Raw genomic sequence first — 23794 nt, forward strand, 5'->3', positions numbered from 1 at the left:
TTGAGCTTTGAGGAGAGGTCTGAGGTGGAGAGGTGGGGTATGGGGATAAAGGCCACTTAGTGGTGATTATCAGGTCAAGCATCCTGTGGGTGTCCCCTGCCTCCCAGCAGGGGAGTGGCAGCTGGTGCCTGCTCTGACTCCATCAGCCATTAATTAAAACTTGACAAGAAGATTAATACACAGGGGACAATTTTAATTAGAGACTCCTGGAACGTTAGTGCTGGCACGGCCTAAAGAGACCATGTCTTCCAGCCTCCTTATTGTATAGATGGGGAAACTGAGGCAGGCACAGGGAGTAACTGGCCTAAGTTTCTTCAAGGAGTCTGGGGCTCAGAGGTCAAGGTGTCCCATGTGATTTCCTGGTCAAAACTCTTCCTCTGCCCTAGTATCACATACATATGGGATAGCTTTAATTAACTTATTATACCATTCAACTTGTCACTGATTCCCAGGGCCTCAGCAAAGGCCTACAACTTGAGATCCCTTTTGTACACACTCTGCTTGGCTCCAGGAGGCTAATGGGATAAGGGTAAATTGAGGAGCCCAGGGAAGCTGAGTTTGGTCACCTACCAGGGTTCAGGTCAGTTAGGGTGCTGAGCTGAGGGGACAGTCAGCCTGAGGACATTGCCTGGGCCTTTTTCACGAGAGGGGGTGGAAATGTCACTCATCCATTATCCCAGCCCCTCAATTTGCAAAGTGCTGTCTGAAATCTTAACTGAGATCCACACTCCCCACCAAAGAGAGGGGTTTATTCCTTTTCAAAACGTTTCTATTTTTCTTTCAATGAAACACATTCTTTGTAAGAACGTCCACAGAACGCCTCAGTGCATAAGCCAAAATTCACTTCTCTTCATCCACTCTACCAATACCCAGCAATAGCCACTGGGAAGAGTTTCTTGTCAAACCTAGAATTCTCTTTCCCCACACCTTTACGTCTGTTGCATGTCCCCTATTGTCACATGGGGACATTGTCGCATCCCTGGTGCCTCACTTTGGTGGGAGCACCAGGAAGTAGTGGGGAGCAGGAGGGAGGAGGTCTACATTGGGATCCTCCCTTCCCTATGCCCTCCTAGGCGACTGTCCTCTGTCTCAGTCGGCTGTCCAGTCAAAGCCCCGAGCTGGTCCACAAAGTGCCTAGTGCCGACTGGAAAAGCATGTCTCTCTAGGCACATCATTTAGCAGAGGGTCCCTATTCTTGAGGGTGGATGCTCCTTTCCTCTAGGGCAGTGTGAGGAACACCAGGGATCTTGCCTTCATGGCCACAAGGTCTCCATCTCTGCCCTGTATGTCCACCGCCACTGTCATTGCCTTGAACCAGGCTTCCTCCCAGAGACTGCAGCAGCCCCAGTCTTCCCACCAGCATTCCTGCTTCTCATTTGTCCCTCCAAGGCCCCCTGCTCCCTGTAGCCAGATGGATTGATGTCACACGCAAAGTAGATTATGTCCCTCCTAGGCTAAGCCCCTCAATCACTTCCTCTTGCCTCCAGTCAAGGGCACGCTCCTTGAGGATGGCACTTAAGGATCTTTACCTATTAGCACAAATGTGACTGGACTAGGCCCAGGGCCTGTGCGCAGCAGGCTCCCTCGTGTGTGTGAATCCTGCTTCTACCACTTGCTGGCTGTGTGGCCTCTGGCAATCCAGAGAACCTGGCTGCCTCTCAGCTTCCTTATCTGGAAAATGGGCATGATGATAATAACAGCATCTGCTTCACTGCATTACACAGAATAGGAAATCAGGGAATTTGGGTCAAGAGCTTAGAACAGTACCTATGAGATGAGGCCCTGGTGGCACATGAGCACTTGAAGATCAGTGTCCCAAAGGGCCCTCCACCTGAGACCTGAGCCCAGCTCCAGGCAAGTGGGGAACAGGAGCCACAGGTGACAGAGACAGGGACAGAGGTCACTGTGAGACCGCTCACCCTGGACTCACTTCCAGGAGCTGAAAGGAAGATCTGACTGTGGCCAGTCACTTCCTGGGATGAGTCCTCTGAAGGGGACAGAGCTATAAGAACAGGCCCCAAGGGCCCTTTAGCTCCTGCCCTAGGGCCTGGGAGAGAAGGAGGCCAGAAAACTTAGGGGATCCACAGAAGCTCCTGAGCCTCAGGTCTCTCATCCACAAAATGAAGGTCTCAATGACATCACAGAGTGACTCTGGAACTTAAGGGAATAACTCACGGAAACACCACCACAATGCCTGGAATATAGTAGGTACTCAATAAACCCCTGGGGTAGGAAGAAAAGGGAAGACTGTGGACACTCAGTCCAGAGTGAAGCATGAAATGCTCTGGGCCACCTGTAGCCTAGGGGGTAGGTGACAAGACAAAGCACTTCCCAGATACTTTAGGAGTGCTGCTGGCTTTCTGTATGAGCCATGTGGGCAAGGTGGGGTGGAGAGAATATAGCAGTCCCCAATGCACAGGAGACATAGGGAGAGGGCAGCTGGGCTTTTCACTCGCTGCTCCTCAATGTCCATATCTAGAAAGTGGGGATCATCTTGGCAGCTGCACAGGCCTATTGTAAAGCTGAACAAAGCTATTGAGTGGGAAAGTCCACCATAGTGAATGTGGACAGTTACTGGTTCCACATCAGCCAGAGAAGCCATTTAGAGTCATGATTCACAGTGCTGCCTTTGGAGTCTGGTTGAGGTAGGTACAATTGTGGTTTCCGCTTCCTCAACCAGCACACCTAGGCAAATCACTCAACACCTGTTAGTGATAGTTTCTTTGTCTCTAGAATAGCAATAATAATTATACCCATTTTACAGGATTTGGGAGAAAATTCCCCAATGAGACCACTTCAGTGAAACTTCTAGCCCATGTAAATAGTTACTGTGCAGCTATTGGCTTTTTTTCCATTCTGTGGATGGAACCAAGGGCCTCATACATGCTAGACAAGCACTGTACCACCACAGTCTCACTGCCTTGCCCAGGCCAGTCTTGAAGTTAGGATCCTTCTGCCTCAGTCTTCTGAGTAGCTGGGATTACAGGTATGCACCACTGTGCCTGGCCTAATATATAGTATTTTTTAAGATAACATTATTCTTTAAGGAGAGAGCCTGTGTCCTAAACCTATAGGCAGGTAGAGTCACATGCCTATAATCCCAGCATCTCAGGAGGCTGAGACAGGAGGATCACAAGTTTGAGGCCAGTCTCATCAATTTATCAAGGCCCTACAGTGAGACCCTATCTCAAAATAAAAAAAATAAAAAGGGATGGGGATGTAGCTCAGTGGTGGAGCATCCCTGGATTAGCCCCCACTGGCAATAAATAAATAAGTAAATAAATAGATAAATAATTCCTTCTCTTGATGCTGCTAATTAAGCCAGATAATACATCCAAGTAACACTCAAGAAATCTTCCGTAGCCAAAAAATTCCTTAGCTCTCAGCAATGTTATGGTATTATGGACTATGAACTCTGGAAGAACTGTTCAGGATTGTTTACTCCAATCACCTCATTGTACAGTTGGCCACACTAAGTCTCAGAGGGCAGAACAGATAATCCCCAAAGCTCATGAAGGCCATGGCTAGACCTAGGACCAAGGCCTCCTGACAGAAAACCAGTATCCCAAGTTCACCAAGGTAGTTCCTTGGAACTACCAAGGAGTTGCTTCTAAGTGGAAGGGATTCATCCCCAGGCAGGGGACACCTGCTATGGCTTCCCCAGAATCTCAACAGCTTAGAGCCTACTCCCTATGCTCTGCTGGCCTTGCCCCAGGCCACACCTAGCTGGCTGCCTAGGCTGGCCTCAGCCTGCCCCCCCCCCCACTCCAGGCTCCTCAGCAGCCTAGGCCGGGTGGTCCGTAATTGCTTCCTGTGCTCACAGGCTCTGTTTGTTTGCTCTGTAGCCGCTTCCTCACACCCCAGCTCACCGGAGGCACTGACCAACAGCGTGGGACTCCAGGGGCCCAGCCCCCAGCCTGCTCTCAGATGTTGGGCCAGCCCTCCCCAGACCCACCACCTGGAGCCCAGGAACCCAGCAAGACCCTGGAGACACCCCCCCTCAGCACTCCCCCCAGTTTCCGCCTCCCACCCTCACCCCCCTCCCCAGCAGCTGGTCCTGCCCCCAGCTGGGGGAGAAGCCAAAAAATCAACAGGTGGCAGTCCACAGTGAAGCCCTGGTAGGCCTCGGGCTGAAGGGGACCCAGGCCCCCCTTCTCCCAGGCCACCCCCATTCCCAGCCGCAGCCCAGGGGAACGTGGGCAGTGGGTCCAGATGACAGTGCCTCATGTCAGGACTTTGAAACTGCTGAGGTTGGAATGTGTGGGGAGGAGGGAGGTTACTAAGTTTGTCCCTGAAGGTCTCCGAGCCTAGGATAAAAAGTCCAATGCAGACCAACAACAGACCTTGACTTCAAACCGGCCACTTTCCACATGACGTTAGAGCCAGTTTTTTACATGGTCTCTTCTGTCAAATGGGGCCTGCCGACTGTGATCCGTGGCCCAGGGCTGTGTGGAGGTGGAAATGAGCTGTCTGTGGGTGCACACTGCCTGGTGGGCAGGGTGGGCAGGTAGTTGGGCGACTCACTCATCCTAGGTTACTGGGGCCTGAGGGGTTTCTTGGGAAATGGGAGTTTCAGATCTCCAATCTGGACAGTCTCTGGCAAACTGGGACAAGCTGGTCATGCAAATAGTAGGTTCCACTGTATGTCTCTGAAGACTCTCTCCCACCCCACATAACTCCTACGGTGTTTTGGGGTGTAGAAGACTCCCCCCGCAAATCTTCCTGATTCTTCTTCAGGAAACTTTCTGCCCTTATGTCATTTGGTTCTTCCTCTCCATCCTCTTCCTCTGCATTTGCGTCCACAGGTGTTCCTGCCATTCCAGGCCTTGTCCCTTCAGTCCCTCTGCCACAGGACCCATCGTCTCTCCTCTGAGTTCCCTATACCCCATCTTACCCTGTGTCCCTGCCACACACCCACACATTGACCATTGCTTTTCCATTCTGTCTAGGCACATGGACTCACCCCCATTACACACACACACACACACACACACATACACACACACACACCCTGTTTACCTGAACCTCAGCAGGAAGGATTTCAGTTTGGCTTAGGCACCTGCTAACCCACAGTAGGATCAGGCCTCAGAAATAGGTGAGAGGGGAAGTCAACACACTTTTCCTCCTCAGGAGCAGAGCCTTTCAATCTAGGATAGTTGTGAAGAGCAGGGTGTCATCTAGGAGAGGAGGGTCAGCTGCCATGAGTTCTTCATAGCCCATGGTTTGCTTCAGGGGCCCCTGGGTGGTTTCCTTTCCCCAGAGCCCCTGCTATTGAGGCCTAGGCAGGCCAGGCCAGGGGAAACACACCCCTGGATTCCATCCCATTGGTGTTGGACTGGAGGTGCTGGCAGGAGTGTGTGCACTGTATCTATTTTGGGGGGCATCAGTGGTGAGGAAGCAATGGTAGGGAGCCGCCTCTTGGAGGCTGTTCCTTTTCTTCAGCTGGGGACATACCCTGAGCTGGCTGGGGCAAGGGACACAGGCATGGAAAGGACACTGCCCTCTCCTTGGGGCCCCTGGCCGCTGGTTCACACTGCCCCTCCTCAGCCCCAGAGGAAAGCTCCGTCAGCAGAATTCCTCCTATCCTGCTGCTGGGGCCATGTTTATCCAGCACAGCAAACCTCCCAGAAGCCCTCCTTGTGGTGGCCTCAGGAACACAGACTGAGGGAGGGCCAGAGAGCTGGAGTGAGAGAGAGACTGGTGACTCAGAGGCCCACAGTGCAGGAGACCTGAGGGACAGCAGAGCTGGAGAGACACGGTACAGCTCAGAGATGGAGAGCAAGAGACAGACGCCGGGCAGGCACCCCTGTGGATCAGCAAGATGGCGCTGCAGTAGACAGACCCAGCAAGCAGGCAGGACCCTGAAGAAGAGCAAGGACCCATGTAAGAGAGGACGACCAAATCAAGACAGAAAGAGGCAGAAAGCAAGCCTGGCTGAGAGAGAAGGAGGAGCAGCAGAGAAACAGGACTGGGGTGGTCACAGGAAAGAAGGGGCCAAGGAAGTCAGAGGCAGCAAGAGAGGCCTGGGTGGCCAGGATGGGTGGCTGCAGTGCCCGTTTGGCTCACAGACACAGGGCCGGCCCAGCTGGGCCAGTCAGCGCTGTTTGCAGAAGGAAGCCCCAGCTCTGTGGTCAGGGCGCCCCAGGCCTGGCGGCAGCGCCCCCTGCACTTAATGATATTCTTGTTCCAAGCTGCGGGAGATGATGCCGGGCTGTGGAGTCCCCGCAGCGCCTCTGCTCCCACTTGAAGGGGGCCTGGGCGTGGGCTGGGGCCCGGGCGGCTGAGGGGGCTATGCAGGAAGGCAGCCAGACAAGGCCTGGCCGCAGGGGCTGCCGGTCCTCCAGAGCAGGGGGGGATGGTGGTGGCAGAGGGGCCTTGTAGCCTCTGGCCAAGCTCTGGGGAGAAAGGTGAAGGGAGAATGTTGTCCCTCACCCTGGGGTAATCTCCAGTGAGGGCCCTCCTTTCTCTGTGGGCCTTGATTTCCCCATTCGCCCCAGGAAGAGCAAACTCAGGCCGGTGAAGGCCACAGAGAAGCTGAGAGTATGTGCCCTGGCTCAGAGGACAGCTGCCACTCAGCCCCAGCTGTCTATGGCCTTGTGAGTGTGAGCCCAGGATCACTAGATTGTCAGAGGTTTTTTTCGAAGTTATAAATCTGGATTTTAATGTAGAAAACTCCTGAATTTTCAATGATGGCCAATCATTTGTTCTTGATGTAGGCATGATGGGAGCCAAAGGAAACACTCAGAAGGTTTTAAGTGGCCCATAAGGTGCCTGTTTATGGCCGTCTCTGGGGCCCACCTCAGCTCTGACCATTGGCACATGGATATCTCCACCACCATCCTGAGCAGAATCCAAACCTTGCCCAATGTCATGCCCTTGGAGAACTGGCAGAATGTTCCACCAGGAGGAAGCCACCTGGCCCCTGCACTGCATGGGTGGCGACACATGGTCCAAGATGCCAGGCCCCTTGATGGCCCGTTTACTGGCCAGGGATCTTGCTCTCTCTTTTACTTCCAAAGCCCCCGCCTCCTCCTATCTCTGTTCTTCAAAGCTTTGGGGACACCCTCTGCCTGAGCCTGATCCAAAGGCCTGGTCCAGCCCACACATGGCCAGAGCTGGCCTGGACCCACAACCACTGAGAGTCCTGTCCTTCCTTCCTCTGGCACTTGAGTTCCCAGGCCAGCACTCTGGCAGGGCCTGGTGCAGAAGGGGAGGGACGGGAGAAAGGGGACAGTGTGTGCTGGTGTGTGCTGAGAGGGGCCTTCCTCAGGCCTCGTCCACCCCACCCCTTCCCACTATATAGCCCACGCCGCCAGCCGAGCATGACAAGGGTTAATTGGAATCGTGGAATCATAGGACTGGAACGGACCTTGGAGGTCATCTGTCAGGGGTAGAGGAGTGATTTTAATGACCCAATTCAGCTGCACTGGAAGCACCTCTCGCCCCCACCCCCAGTCTGGGTGGAGGAAGAGGTGAGGCCAGCAAGGACCGCGAGGCTGGGAGCCTCTGAAGGGTACAGCCTGGCCACACGGGTCCCCTCCTTGACAGTGCCCACCCTACCCCCAGTAGTGCCAAGCGTTGGGAGGAACACACAGCCCTTGGCTGAATCATTGACTAACAGGCAGGACTAATGGTAGCAGGAGAGACTGTTGAGTGACAGCATGCTGAACCAGGAGCCAATGCCGAGGACTGTAGGCTTAGCATTGTTCAAAGTCACTAAGCTAAGGAGAGGCGCCCACTCTAGCAGACTCTGCTCTTCATTTTTTTAAACTTTTATTTTTAGTTGTAGATGGACACAATCCCTTTATTTTATTTATTTTTATGTGGTCCTGAAGATCGAACTCACTGTGTCACACATGCTAGGCAAGTGCTTTACCACCTAGTGACAGCCCCAGTCTGACTCTTGAGTTTCTTTAAGCTTCCTAGTCCAGCCTATGCTTCTCAGCCTTCTCAGTTCCATTCACAGCGTGGACTTAAACAAGAAGACTCCCTCTGACAGTTCTGTGGGCAGAATGAGGAGAAAAAAAATGAGCTGGTTGCAGCAAAAAGGCTTCATGTCAGACATCAAGAAGGACTTCCAGAATGTGGGACTCCCCACAGAGGCAGCCAGCCAAGGGCATTCTGCAGTCTCCTGGACTGAAGAGCTGGAAGCCCCATGGATGGGGAAGTAACATCAGAGCTAGGCGCGGAGAGGCTGGGGTGACATTTCTCTGTTGGTTCCCAAGATGGTGGGAATAGCAATCCACCTAATTTCCAATTTACTAGTCTGGAGATAATGGAACCCAGGAATGTTCCCAGCCCAAGGTGGAAGTTGCTGATTGGAGGTGGAGGCCCATGGTCACTACTGCTTTTTTTTTTCTTCCCCCAAAACCACTCAACGGGTACAATCCAACCGAGGCAGACAGAGCCAGGCTCACCCTCTGTCTCTACTCCAGAGAAGCCCCTGAATCAATGCGGACTTGTTGGCTCAAGGCCCCATAGTGGGTAGGGGCTGGGCTGGAAGACAGAGAAGAAACTGGTAGGAGGGGGATGTCGCAGGAGCCACATGTCTCCATCCCAAGACAGGGGGAAGTGAGAAAGACACGGACGTCTCTTGGGAACTCTCAATATCACTTTAAAGGGTGTTCATAGTTACCTTGTTCTCCACTTTAAAAGTCCTGAGGGTTTAATAACACTTTTAAGTGGCATCTTCTACGGGGAAGTTCCCATTGGCTACAGGCCCAGCCTGTGTCATTTCCATTCCAGCCCTTTTCCCATAGCCAAGCAGTATGTGTACCCCAGTCCAGGAATCAAAGCTCGATGGCAACTGGAAGTTCCTCTTATTATCCATCCTTTATCTTTACTGCTGTAGTACCCCACTCTCTTTCCTTCTGGCCTATCCCAAAATGGAAATGAAGTCCTCTTTGGTCCCTGAAATGAACAAAGCTCAGATTAGCAAATGAGCCTGCCGTTCAGGAGGTAATCCCGGCACCCTGCCACCCCTCATTCCCCACCACTTCCATCCCCAGTGTGTCTGTTCTGGGAACTGGCCTAGGCTGTGTGGATTGAAGAGAGGCCTGGGAGGAGGCAGACGGAGTGGGCCTGAGCACCTCAGGAGGAGGGGAAAGAAGTATGGAGAGGTGGGACTGGGGGGCCTTTGGGCCAAGTCAGATAATAAACATAACCCCCCTGCTGATGGAGCTCAGAGCATCGATCTTTAATCACTTGGGGACTTGCACATCTGCTAATGAATTTCTCTCTATTCCCAGAAGGTCCCTCCAGAGCCACACCCCTCTGGGCAGGAGGCCGAGCTGGCAGTTTCGGGGCTGGGGGCAGCTCTCTGCATCTTCCCAGCCTGTTCTTCCTACTCCCCTTTCCCCCGTGCAGCTTTCTGGGTCTTCCCGCTTAGTAGGGGCGGTGGAGGTGGGGGAAGGCTTGGGGACAGCTGTGTGCTCCAGGTGCCCTTACACAAAGAGTGTCCAACCCCTGTAGGCTTTGGGTCATTCATCTATAAAAGGGGACCGTCACACCTGCCTCAGGGGTTTGAGGATGAAAGGGAAACATAGAAGAGAAGCACCTGACCTAAAACCTGGCACATACTAGGTGCTCACTTTGTCCAATTTAGTCTCCTTCTCTGCCTGGAATATTACCCAGAGAAAGGGGCCCAGACACTCTTGGGCCTCAAGAAGGACTGATGAAAAATGGTCCCCTAGGGCGAGAGGTGTGGCTCAGTGGTAGAACACTTGCCCCACGTACTCAGAGGTCCTAGGTTCAATGCCCAGAGGGGGCGGGGAGGGAAAGCGATTGAATGAACTTGATGAGAAATGAAAAGCCTCCTGCTGGCACTGTTCACGTCATCAATTCCCAGCACCACCTGCGGGGACTGCAGGAGTCCACTGGCCCCAGAGGTGGTGGCCCTGTGGACTGACATGTCCCGCCTTAGTGTACCTTATGGCCTAAAGACAAAGGGCAGTTCCCCGGGCACAGTACCAGACTGCAGGGGGAGCCATGCCAGTGTCTCCACATGGCCACAGCTGTCAAGGCCCTGGCCATGGCGCTGCCTGCACCCTCCCCGCCCCCTGCCTGCTGGCCGGCCACCCGTGGTCCACGCAGACTCTTGCAATGGATGCGGAGATGCAGGGACTCGAGGGAGACGCTAAAGAAAGTGGAAGAGTTTTTCTCAGAGAGCTGGCAGGTCAGCAGGAGGGGGACCCAAGGGGATCAATTAGAGGGCACAGTGCGCCTAGGAAGGATACCCAAAGAGGGTAATCAGTGCTGCCTTGCGGGACATGGACTCAGAGCCATAGTTCTACGTTTCTGTGCAGGACAGGCTATTTGATAATGATGCTGGAGTGGGGTTCCCTGCATAGGATTCAAGTTATGCAGTGACTACAACTTGTTTTCAAACCTATGGCTTAGAATCTTCCTCTGGTTCCTTTCTGCGGGGACATGCTAAGGTTGTATGATCATAGAGCCTTGCAAGGAAGTTCATCCTCTTATCTGACCTATATCCCATGTACCTTTTAGTTCTACCTGTAATCTCCAGAGAAGCTAGACCAGTACTCACCTTTGCGTCCTACCTGATGACATGGAAGTGATGGTCAATGTATACTGATCCTTTCTCCTCTCCTGGCCTCAGTGTCTCTAACTGTACAATGGAAAGAATTAGATTCAACATATTCCAAGCACTCTCCCATGTTGAAGTTCTTCTTGCAAGCCACAGGAGGGCCAGTTTCAAAGACTGACCTTGGCCCAGTTACAACAGAAAGATCTTCAGAGAGGTGAGCTCAAAGGTGAGGACCCTGTTGCCTGGAAGTACTGTGATGGTTGTCTGCAGCTTTGTGGCTACTGACTAGCTATGTGACCTTAGGGAAGTGTTTTGCCCTCCCTGAGCTCAGTTTTGTCAGCTATAACATGGGAGCAGAGCTGGCAGTAATCCCTTACGAGATGTTGCCTCTATCATTATAAAGCTAAATTCAGCAACTGGTTCTGAAATGGGACGAGGCCAACTCAGTTCTGCTCGATCCCAGCCTCAGGGGCCCTGGCCTCCTCCTTTCCTGTAACTCTCCCAACAGGTGCCAAAATCCAATGCTTGCATTCCCCCGGGTGTTGATGGATGGAACCCAGACCCACAGCATGGCTCTCTAGAGCAGTGTAGCTCAGCCTAGCCCTTCTCTGGCCAGAGGCCCCACCACGTCACAGCTGGATAATAGCCTAGATGAGCCTCTACCCCAGGGACACGGGCTGCTGGAGGCAAGGCTGACCCACAAGGAGAAGGAGGAGCTGGTGGGTCCTGCATGCCTCACACCTACCATCTCTGCCCACTGGCTCTCTCCCATCAATGGACTGATGTCTTCCAGTTCTGGAACCCGGGGACTCCAGGATCATGGTGCTGACAGACCCAGTGTGCTGAGAACCCGCCTCCTGGTCTGGAGATGGCCTTCTTATTGTATCCTCGCATGGCCGATGTTAGAGAGAGGAAGCAAGCTCCTTAGTGTGGTGTCTCTTCTTATGAGGGTGACAATGTCATCATGAGGGCCTCACCTCCAAATACTATCACATTGGAGGTGAAGGTTTCAACACACGGATTGGGGAGACAGGCAGAAACACCCTGTCCACAGCACCTGCCTCCCTTCTGCCTCTGTTCATGGAGATCTCGAGAAAACCAGGCCTCAAAGACCGCATCCATTACAAGAGCAGGAGTGAAGAAAATGAGGCGAGAGAGCTGTGGGCACTGGCCAGGCCGTGCCATTCCCACAGTGAGAACAGCTGACTTCCACAGGGCCTCCCTGTGGGTGAGGTTGTGGCATGCACTAGCTAAAGCAAGGCCACACACAAGGGCCAGGAACTGGAGGGCACCATTGTCTCTATCTTATAGATGGGGAAACCAGGGATCCCAGGCAAACTGACTGGCCCACAGCCGGGCAGCCTGCAAGTGGCAAAATCTGGACTTGAACCTCGGATTGTCTGCCACCAAGGTTGATCCTCCCAGCTTGAGTGCTACAGAGACTGCCTTGGATTGATTCCCACCTCTCCCCCGGCAGCCTGACACCACTGCCCCTGTGCCAGAACTGACAGAGGCATCACAGGGCTTCTAGGCTCTCAAAGTTCACATCCCTGCCTTCAGGGTGAAGGAAGGGGCAAAGAAAAAAAAATGTGTTTTTTTTCTTTCGGTACTGGGAATCAAACCCAGGAGTACTCAGCCACTGAGCCACATCCCCAGCCCTTTTTAAATCTTATTTAGAGACAGGGTCTCACTAGGTTGCTTATAGCCTCACTAAGTTGCTGAGGCTGGCTTCAAACCTGCAATCCTCCTGCTTCAGCCTCCTGAGCCGCTGGGATCACAAGTATGCACACTGTGTCCAGCAGCATTTTTGTTCTTTAGTTTTCAATTTTTTGTCCTGTGTATGTCTGATCTTAGAACCAGGATTTTAGTTTCAAAAAATGAATTGGGAAATGTTCTTTCCTCTTCTATTTCCTGGAAAGGATTGTATAGAACCAGTATTAGTTTTTTGTTTTGTTTTGTTTTTTGGTACCCAGGGGTGCTTAAGCACTAAGCCATACACAGCTCCACCTTTTAAAAATATTTTGTTTAGACACAGAGTCTCTCTAAGGTGCTGAGGCTGGTCGCAAACTTGCAGTCCTCCTGCCTCAGCCTCCTGAGCTGCTGCAGGGATTACCAGCATGCACCACTGCACCTGGCCACAGAGCAAAGAATATGTGGAGAAATGTTTGTGGTGGATGGCATATGGGAACACCAGGGTACAAAAGGGGGTGTCCAAAAGAAGAGAAATGAATGGCCTGCAGGTCTATGGGAAGGGAGACATCATTGAAAACCACCATCAGATACCTCCCTGCCCCTGTTCCGAGGGCCACCATCAAAATGAGCAAAAGATGGCCAGCGCTGGGGAGGGCGGGGAGAAAAGGGAGGGCTCGTGAGCTGTGGCTGGGAGCGTCCAAGGATGCAGTCACCCAGAAACAGCATGGAGGTTCCATGAACAAAAATACAATGACCAGGTGATTCAGCAAGCCTGCTTCTGGAGATTTCTCCAAACACATTGAAACCCTAGATGTGGAAACAGACTCTCTCTCTCTCTCCCTGTTTCCCTCATTTTCTCCTTCCTTCTCTCTCTCTCTCTCTCTCTCTCTCTCTCTCTCATACACATATTCACAATGCAACCTTATATTATTCAACTTTAAAATAGATGGAAATCCTGTCACATGCTCCAACATGGGTGAACCTTGAGGACATAGTGTCACAAGCCACACACAGTACAAAACCTGCAGGATCCCACTCACATGAGGAATGTGAAATAGTCAAATTCATAGAATTAGAGAATGGATGGCTGCAGGGACTGGCAGAGAGGGAGAATGCAGGACTGCTGTGCAATGGGTATAGAGTTTCAGTCCTGCAAGATGGAAGATTTTAGCCAGGCGCAGTGGCACATGCCTGTAATCCCAGCAGCTCTAGAGGCTGAGGCAAGAGGATCACAAGTTCAAAGCCAGCCTCAGCAAAAGCAAGGCACTAAGCAACTCAGTGAGACCCTGTCTCTAAATAAAACACAAAATAGGGCTGGGGATGTGGCTCAGTAGTCAAGTACCCCTGGGTTCCATCCCCAGTACCAAAAAAAAAAGTTAAGCTGGGTGCATTGCCACATGCCGGTTATTGCAGCTACTCCAGAGGCAGGAAGAGCACAAATCCAAGGCCAATATGGGCAACTTGGCACAGTCCTGTCTCAACATGAAAAGGTCTGGGGATGTAGCTCAATGGTAGTGCACTCTTGAGTACCCAGACTAATAAAAAGGAAAAAAAGGTACCAATGGCTTTTCCTGGTTAGTAGGACTTTGGATTCTATTTTCTTGTGTGTGGTTTTCTAATCTCTATAGAAAATGTGCATTACTTTTATCATTTCCTCTGTCCCTCAAAAAAAATGAAGAAATAAAATAAAGCAACCAACCAAAAAAATTGGCAGATTTGGAGCGACACAAGCAGAGGTTCTGTCCTGGCTGTAGCTCTCACTGGCTGTGCGACTGTGCACAAATCACCCTGGGCCCTGAGACGCCATGTCCGCACCTCCGTGCTGGGCATTGCACTATCACATGTCTTGGTCTTGGCTGCAGAACCAACTTTTCTTTTGGATCCTCGAGGGAGATGGAGAACCAAGGGGAAGGAACCTGCACCCTTCTAGAAACAAAGCCTCCGGGGGACAATGACGAGAGTAGGGTTGGGAGCTCTTTGTGGCCTCCGTTTGTGAACCTGGAAAGTAAGAGTGTTGGATCCTCTGTCCTGGGTCAGGAGCACTCAGGGACAGCTGCTGGGGTATCCTCTAGGCCTCCTTGGCAGCAGGACAACAGGGCTGGGGTTTAGCTCTCGGCTTCTCCCACCTGGCCCACTCTGCCAATCACCACCAACTCTACCCATCTTCCCTGATCCTGTTGACTGACGTCAGTATGGCTAGGACAAGTGGTCAATCAGGGGGTGAAACTGTGCCCCACAGAAGCTAAGCCCTAAGCCTAGATGAAGCCTCGGCTTGTCCACAGGGGCAGCAGATTCACTGGCAGCAGATCCCAACCCCTTTCCAGCAACCTTGAAAAAGCTTGCAGGCAGAACCAGGCACTCTGACTCAAGCTTGTAATCAGGCACTCAGGAGGCTAAGGCAGGAGGATCACAAGTTTGAGGCCAGCCTCAGCATTTTAGTGCAACCCTTAGCAACTTACTGACATCCTGTCTCAAAAAAAAAAAAAAAAAAAAAGAATTAAGGATGTAGTCTGGTGGTAAAGCACCCATGAGTTCAATCTCCATTGCCCCACTCCCTGCAAAAAGCCTGCAAGCAGAGGGGTAGGGACCTCTGCAATTGACCCTGCAGAGTCCCCTACCTGTGCCAAGGTCCACCCTCCTCCACTTTCCACCTGTTTTCCTTCCAGCACCCTCTCCGTCTTTCACTGCAGTGGTGGGATGCAACCACATGTCCCAGGGGCTTCTCTTGACCGGGGAGTCAGACATTTTGGAGTGTTCAACATGCCACATTTAACTCCTCACACCAACTGGCCCCGCCCTGCACAGCCCAGCCTGCTTCCCAGAATCCGTGCTCCTGGCCTGCACCGAGAGGCAGGCCAGAGGAATCATCATCCTGACTTTCTAACTTTGTTGTCTTTTTGTTTTGTCTTGTCTTTTGTAAGAAATGGAACCCAGGGACACTTTGCCGCTAAGCTACATCCCCTGCCCTTTTATTTTCTTATTTTGACACAGGCTGGAAGCTGGACTCAAACTCTTGATCCTCCTGCCTCAACCTCCCAAGTCACTGGGATTACAGGTGAGCACAGCTGTGCTGAGCTCAGCCTTTGGTTTATGGGAACATTCACACTCATGCTCGCTCCCCATGGCACAAATGACTCGAAGGAGTTCCCATCTCTCCATCTCTCTGTCTCACACACATCAGTATATGACATTCTTCCCAATCCTTCTCTTGCCTTGATCCCTTGCTCAGTCTCCCAACTCCCCCAGTCTCTGCTTGTCTGTACACCTCATGCCATTTTTTTCTCCCCACATCCACCCCCCATTTCTTGAACTTTCTCTGTCTCTCAGTGGCTGGGGCTTCTTCTCTCTTGAGCTCTGGACCTGGCCTCCTCTCCAAGTTGCCCTCCCTTGCTCTTCGTGCTCCCTGTGAGGGCTGAGAATGACCCTCACCTCACCTCTCCCTGGAGTGAGCAGGGATATCTGAAACATGCTCCAGTGACACTTTCAGGGATTTCGACCCATATCTGGGGGCCATACTGACCCATGACAGAATGGATGGTTGGCTGGTGGCACCAGGCCTGGCTCTTCTTGGGAAGTCCCAATCACTGTGCCAGATCCTTCCTGAATCTGGCCCTGGGAATGATTGTCCCAATTAAACCTTGAGGGAGGACAAAAGATGGCTGTATATTCCCTGAGCTTCAGGAAGCCAAAGGACTTGTGGCCCAGGACATACAACTAGGCAAATGGCAGATCCAAAGAAAGGGTTAAATCTGCAGAGCAAACACCAACTGCTTTGGACTGTCTGCACTCCAGCTGCATTGGGAACCCAGGTGCTCTGGGCCAAGGAGCCTGGAGGCTGCTGCAAAAGTAAGGACTCAGTCCACAGAGAATTACTCAAGTCCCACTTCAAGGAAGAACCTGAGAAAATGCAAGGATAGACTCTAATAGACGCTCGTGTCTGGAAGAGTTGCCATTTGCAAAGTCGTCTCTCCTACATCATTGCATTCGCCATTTTCCTGACAAGCAATGTAAACAGTGATCCATCTCCTGCCCCCTGTGTGCTGGGGAGTGAATGGCAGGAGGAGTTAGAGCTGGCTCATCTGAGCCCTCATTCATAGTCTTCCCACCATGTCTCTCAGGCATCAGGGGCCCTAGCAGCACAGTCCCTCTGTGACCAGGAAAGTTGGTAAAGAGCATGGGACCGACATGAGGGCCCACTCAGAGCCACCTCACAGGGCATCACCTCTCTTCCAAACAGGTAGAGCACGTGGGCAGGGGAGGAACATGTTCCCAGTTCTGAAAGTGGCCATCTTTCCTTCTAGGACCCAGACACAGGGATTGGCTGGCCTAGTGTGGGCACAGGGGATTTTGTGGGGGAAGGGCATAGGGGCTCCCCTCTGAGAGCAATGCCCGGGAGGACAGAACCTGGCATGACCCAGAGACACCTGGCCTTGCTTCCTGCCATCAACCCTTACTCTGAACCCAGGGATGCTTAACCACTGAGCCACATCACCAGCCCTTTATTTGTTTATTTATTTATTTATTTATTTATTGAGACAAGGTCTCACTAAATTGCTTAGGACCTTACTAACTTGCTGAGGCTAGCCTCCAGTTTGTGATCCTTTGGCTTCAGCCTCCTGAGTCACTGGGGTTACAAGTATGCACCCCATACCTAGATGAACTGGCTTATTGAGGAACGTGACCTGCTCCCTATTTCTCTGTCCCCTATTATCTCAGTCCCATGAAGGCAAGAATTCTTGCATTTTGCTCACTGCTTTGTCTTTAGTTTCTTCAAAAATGCCTGACACATAGAAGATACTCAATAAATAATTATTGTGTTCAATAAATGACAACATTATATGAGAAGCTCCATAAGGAGGAAAGAAGACAGCTTTATAGCCTAAGATCTCCCCACCTTCTTTTCCTTGGCAGAAAGAGAGAATTCACACTTGAAGCCCAATGCAGAGCACCTGGCACAGCCCTGTAAAGCCCTGACTTCTCCCAAGGGCCCTGCCAGGCCCAACGGGTGAGAAACATGGGGGCTTCCCCTGTACTCCATGGAGCATAGCCAATAGCACATCCTGGCCCTAAGTCATACACGTGCAGATGATTTGGAAGGCAGAGTGCTTGAAGCCCATTTCACAGCTGAGGAGACTGAGGCCCAGAGAAAAGATTAAAAGAGCAAGGTCACTCAGCATGTCAGTGGGAAAGCTAAACTTGGAGGCCAGGGCTCCCGCTTTCCTGCTGGGCTCAAGCTGGGAATCAGGGAAGGGAGCCACAAAGGATACCTTCCAGACCCCCCAACCTCTGGTGCCCACGTCAAGCCCACCAGCTTGGCACACCTGGCGTTCTCTAACCACTGGGATTACCATCCTTTTCTTCCCCATATCACTGCTGTCCCTTCCTGAAGAGGAAGCACAGGCCCAAGCAGCTGTGTCCAGGGGCCTGCCACCTCTGCCTGGGCCCCAGCCTCAGCCCACTCGTCCTGCGGCTGCACTCCCCTCCTCAGACGGAAACTCTATCTCCACTCACTCTTGTTCCCTTTATATCTCTCTCCTCAGTTTTATGGGGTGGCTGTGGCAAGAAAGAATTGGGGGGATGCCGCAGCTCAGAGACTGTCCTTTATTAGTTCTCTCTTCCCCGGGAAATGAGGGGCTGCAGCTGGCCGGCGATATGGGTGGGGTGAGCTGGCCTCTGGCTGCTGGGAAGGCCGCACATCTGGGGGCAGGGGCCGGGGAGGGAGGCTGAGATGAATTACCTGTGTGTGCTGGGAGAGGCAATTGGGCATGTGGGCATGCTGCCTGCCCCGCTGGAATTAGGGAGCAGGGCTGGGGGCTCCAGCTGGGGACCTGGGGACAGGCAGAGCCCCCAGAGTGGGGGCAGGCTGTGGCAGTGCCTGGGAGAGAAAGCCCAGCCTCCCTGAAAAAGAAAAAAGAGCTATTTTCTAACTCAGGGCAAAAAAATCTCGTTAAATGGAGCCTGCCCTTCTCCACAGCACCCCCTTCTAGCCACACCACAGAGCCACGCACTGGCCACCCCCTCCCAGCCACCCAGAAGCCACCTCCAGCTGGACCTCCATCTCTCTATCCCTCTCCCCAGCTGGCAGGGGCACTCCATGATGTAGCCCAGGTCCTTGTCCATGAGCACTTGCATGCGCGTGTGCATAAACACACACACACACACACACACACATTTTCTTTTTCTCAATATCTCCCCTCCACTACACACCTCCGAGGCTATCCCTGGCAACTCTTATAGCTCTGCCACTTACTTATTCTGTGTAGCCTCTCTTTTCCTCATCTGGAAGATGGAGCCAACCATTCCAAACAAGAATGTTTGGAGTTGTTTGGGGTTTTTTTTGGGGGGAGCAGTAATAGGGATTGAACTCAGGGGCACTCGACAACTGAGCCACATCCCCAGCCCTATTTTGTATTTTATTTAGGGAAAGGTTCTCACTGAGTTGCTTAGTGCCTCGCTTTTGCTGAGGCTGGCTTTGGACTCGGGATCCTCCTGCCTCAGCCTCTCAAGCTACTGGCATGCAACACCAGCTGGCTGCTGTTTGGAGTTTTTGAAATCATTCATAGGTAACCCTTGGCCCTCAGCTCATGTTCATGGCCAAAGGCAGGTGGAACAGAAAAAGCTTGAGCTTCAGAGTTCAAATAGGGGTTCTGTAGCTGACTAGCCGAGCGATCTGAAAGAGGTGACTTCCTAGCTCCCTGAGCCTCAGTTTCCTCTTCCGAAAAGCAGGAATGATAGGACCCACTGTACGAAGTGACTCAGAGACCCTGCAGGGAGAAGCCAGCCCTGCACAAGCTGTGAAGTGTGCTGCCAGGAGGTGAAAGCCGTCCTGAGGTCCCCTCCTCCCAGCCTTCCCAGCCTGAGGGCCTCCACAGGAATGCACCTCCCCAGGTCCCCAGGTGCCAGGAGAGCTAGGAGGCGGCTAGGGGTCAAAGAGCCAGGTGGGCTGAGTGGGGCCTAAAGGTAGCTGCCTTGCCTCACTGCTGGGGACAGTAGAGATAGCCCCTCCTTCCCACACCTCCTGCCCCCCTCCCACCACGCCATTCTGCAGCCATCCGGGTCCCTTGCTCTCCAGGAGGCCACCTCCTCTCTGACATCATCTGTACTCAATTCCCCTGAGGGCCATCCCCAATTTTCATTTCCTCTCACTAATCCTCACACACAGTCCCCTTGCACAGCCCGGAACAGCCTCTGTCCCGAGCTGGCTCCGCTCACCAGATATGTGTTGCAGCTCACAAACCCAGGCTCTCAGCTGGGACAGACTCGCAGAGTTCATCATCTCCAGTCCCCTTCCTCCTCCTGGGCCCTGTGGTGCGGATGGGAGTGGGAAGAGGAGCCAGAGCCCCACCCACCCGTTCAGCACCTTTGTGCTCATTAGAAAAGGGCACCCTCTGTAGGCAGAGGCCATATGGACAGCGTGCACAGGGTTGGTAAGCAGAAGGCAGGTTGGATTTCGGCCCCCACTCGCCCTTGGCCAGGAACCTTGTGCAGTTTGCAACCTGGACCGCTCTCCACAGTGGCCCTGGCTGAGCCTAGGGAGGCATGCTCAGAAAACTGGGACAGGATTCCACTTGGAGTCCCTACGACAAAAAAATCCAAGAAGGTTATAGTAAGATCTGGAACAGCTCAGGAGGTGAAAAGTCACCAAAGGAAGGTGACCTTCAGGCTGCATCTGAAACAAATGTGAAGATGGAAAGGGCCTTCCATCTCTAGAATTCCTGTAGTTAGAGAGTGGGGTCCAGGGTTGGGGACAGATTGGAGCAATGGGCAGAGATAAGGTTCACAATGAAGACCAAAGGAAGACCTGGGGCCAGGCACAGTGACACACGCCTATGATCCTAGCAGCTCCGGAGGCTGAGGCAGGAGGATTGTGAGTTCAAAACCAACCTCAGCATTTAGCAAGGCCCTAGGCAACTCAGTGAAACTCTGTCTCTGAATAAAATACAAAAAGGGCCCCGGGGTGTGGCTCAGGGTTTAAGTGCCCCTGGGTTCAATCTCTAGTACCAAACAAAAACAAAAAAGAAAACAAAGGAAGACTTGGGAGGTCTGTGCAGTGTGGAACTTTAGGTTACATCAGGTGGTTAGGGCCCACAATTGACAAAGGAATAGGGAAGTCAGGTGTGAAAGGGCTGATGGTCCTGTCTTAGGTTCCATCATGGCCCGAGGTGGTAGAGAACTGGGGTCTGTGTTCAAGTGCAGCCTGGCCCATTTGCCTGATCTGGCAAGTGCCTCCTTCTGGCCTCAGGATCCCAAAGGTGTAAATAATCACTACAACATCGAAACTCATTCCAGCTTTCCCAAGGCTTGAAGGGAACACGTTTCTATCCTCTGTCATCTACACCCTACTGATCTTTCAAGCCTAGTTCAAATATCACCTCCTCTGCGAGGCCTTCCCTGATGCCAGGCCCTGACATCTTATCAGCTCCCATGACTTCTTGGACTCCAAGCGTCACCACACAGACATGGTTTCTCTCAGTTTCTTTGTCACCCCCACCAAACTAAGAGCCTCTGACCCTGGCTCTACAGGAGCAGGCAACGGATTGGGTGGGTGAGAGAAGCCAAGTGGACACATGTTCACACCTGGGTCTCGGAAGGACAGTCAACTTGACAACTGGGTCAAGGAGTAAAGGTTCATGGATATTCTCACAGCCAGGCCCCAGGCCATGATTGGCATCAGGGTGAGGGCTTGTCAGAGGGGGCAGGGAGGCAGGCTGGGAGGACTGGCTGTGGAGGGGGATTCCTGCCCATCCTAGGCCCGTCCTCCTGCCTGTTCCTCTTCCCCCCAAGTCTGGTGTTAAGCTCTGGATAAGCTCCAGGAAGCCAAGGCAGAGGATATCCAAGTGACATCTGACCCATTCCTCTGATGGGCATTGTGCCAATGTTCTGTCTTGCTCCACATGCCAGAACAGTCCCAGCTGCCCCTTCTCTGGTCACCCTGGATGGCTCTGCCTGACCCTCTAGGGATCCCAGGCCCTGTTCTGTATATCCACCATGCCATTCCTCCCACCAACTCAGACTGGACCCAGCATGGCCAAGCCGGGAGAAGGGAAGCCAGGGAGCCTGACTTCTGGGATTCTGGCCTCAGCTTTGCTCTCAACCTGTGGGGTTCCTGGAGTGGAGTGTGTGATCCTGGCTGACCCTCAGATTGTCCTCACTGAGGGCTGAAAGGCTCCCTGAAGGTGAGAGGCTCCAAAAGAAGGCCAGAAGAGGACTGACTTGGGTGCCGAAGCCTGGCCCTCACCAAAGCCTGGCCCTCACCACCCTGGGCAAGCAATGTCCGGCGCCCGCCCGTCCGCCCGCCCGCCCGCGGCCTGAGCCTGCACCCGCCCGGCCACAGGCTGAGGAAGCATAATCATGCTGGGCTATTTCAGACCCATTATCTCAGCTCAGCTCCTGCTTCCTGAGCAGGCCCCGAATTAGCCTGGTGCTTTGTTCTCAAGTGCATTTGTCAGATCGCTTGGCCTGTACCTCGGGGAGGAGGGAGAGGAGGGAGGGAGGGAGGGAGGGGGGAGGGCAGGGGCGGGAAGGGGGCGGGAGGGAGCAGGAGGAGGAACTCTACGCTAATTAAGTCTCATTAAAAAAAGAAGACGACAATGAGGAATAAGGAGAAGAAGAAAGAAAACCCGAGTGGAGGGGGAGGGAGAGGCTTCCTGAGGAAGCAGAACAGATGAGAGAGAGAGAGAGAGAGAGAGAGAGAGAGAGAGAGAGAGAGAAGCACGCAGGCACACACAGGCCTACAAAGACACAAGAACACACACAGCTCTCCCTCCTGGCAGGCTGCGCCCGCGCTTCCTGCGCTTGGCCCTGCCCTGCCCCAGCCTGGCACCATCCAATTTAGGTCCACAAGCCTGGGCCTGCCTTCTGTTGCCCAGGGCTGTGGCAATCAGGACCAAGCCCACTCAGATTCCAGTCCTGGATCAGCTCCTCCCAAGCTCTGGGCTTTGGGCTCATCTCCTCCCGGGACCTCATATATAGAAACCTCATATATATAAACTCATAGATATATGACTTTATATACATAAACTCACATATACATATGAGTTTATATATATAAAAACTTTATATATACATAAACTTTATATATATATATATATATATATATATATATATGAATATATGAAAAAATATATATACATATGAATATATATGAATATATGAAAAAATATTTTATATATATATATATATNCCAGCCTGGCACCGTCCAACTCAGGCCCAGAAGCCTGAGCCTGCCTTCCGGTGCCCAGGGCTGTGGCACTCAGGACCAAGCACACTCAGATTCCAGTCCTGGCTCAGCTCCTCCCAAGCTCTGGGCTTTGGGCTAATCTCCTCCCGGGACCTCAGTTTCCACTTTGTCACAGGAGAAAGCCCAGGCCCAACTGGGCAAGGCTGGCCAGCGGAAGAATGGGGAGCTGTGTGTACAAAGAACCCTAAGGGGTGCCTGGGCACAGACAGAGCTCAGGAGGGTCTTGGCCCAGCAAGCAAGCCTCCCCCGGCTGTGCCCTCCCAGGGTCAGGCCTGGCTAGCCTTCCACCTCTGAGCCGTTCTCAGAGCGGGGGCGGCGGGGAGGTACAGCACCGGGCTGCTTTCATGAACTATTGCTTGGGTAACAGACAAAGCTGCCCAGGGGCAGGGAGGCCTCTGCAGCTCCACAAAGGTCCCAAGTGTCCCTAATGAACTAAGTCTAGCTTTCTTTCTCTCTTAGAATTCTTGGTTTCTTAGTAACTCACATCTCCCAAGGCAGGAGCCCAGTTCCGTGCCAAGCTTGCCGTTCACACCACTTCAGCCAGGCCCTGGGCACATGAGAAGACCTAGGCTTGGAACGTCCACCCCACCTTATGCTAGCTGAGTCTCCGTCTCCCTCCTGCGGGGATGACGTAACCTTTGCTCCCCCTGGCTGCCCCAGGGCAGGGTCCAGGCATGATAGGGTTTCATGCCATCCAGAGAGGCAGGGCCTCCACCAGCTCCTGATGGGTCTTTCAAAATAGAGGTTCAATCTGCCCCTGTGACTGGCACACACACTTCTGCTTGAGTTCCAAAGGACAAATTGAGAGCCGTTGAGCTCAGGGGCCTTTCAGAAGGTCTCTCAGATGGAAGCATTCATAAAAACAGCTTGGTGGCAGGAATGTTCATCTGGGAGTCTGATGGTCCTGGATTTAAAAGTTTGCTGCCCATCATTGGCCATGAGACCTTGAGCAAGTCAACTCTCCCTTTAGCCCTTAGTTTCCTCCTCTGTAAAATGGGGCTGATGAGTGTACCGAGCATCTGTGAGGCTGACACGATCAGGTTCCCTAGTGCTGTGCCTCATACATGGTACATTCAATATGTGGGGCCGTGGTTAGCACTCCTCGCCTTCATTTCCTCACACCATCTCTACTCCATTGGGCCCAGCTCAGATCCAAACCCCCTCAGAGCTACCAGGTGACCTCATGCCTGGCAGAGCAGAGGTTACCGAGGAAGGCCCTGCTGGGCCAGGACTGCAGGGTTCAACATCAACCCTGGGAGTCCTCTTGTGCTCTGTGGAGGGCATGGGGGTAGGGGTGGGTGGGGCAGGGTCACAGG

General features: G+C 52.7%; 1 long non-coding RNA gene across 1 annotated transcript; it reads right to left on the reverse strand.

The window, feature by feature from the left end:
- Positions 1-7667: 7667 nt before the first annotated feature.
- Positions 7668-19554, reverse strand: LOC125614433. Its single transcript, XR_007345021.1, has 4 exons — positions 19451-19554; positions 10547-10627; positions 8636-8910; positions 7668-8001 (listed from the first exon to the last, which is right to left on the reverse strand). It is a non-coding gene; the product is annotated as an uncharacterized LOC125614433 (long non-coding RNA).
- Positions 19555-23794: the final 4240 nt, after the last annotated feature.

Source organism: Marmota marmota, unplaced genomic scaffold, assembly GCF_001458135.2.
Source record: "Marmota marmota marmota unplaced genomic scaffold, marMar, whole genome shotgun sequence".
In the NCBI taxonomy this organism is placed as follows: domain Eukaryota; kingdom Metazoa; phylum Chordata; class Mammalia; order Rodentia; family Sciuridae; genus Marmota; species Marmota marmota.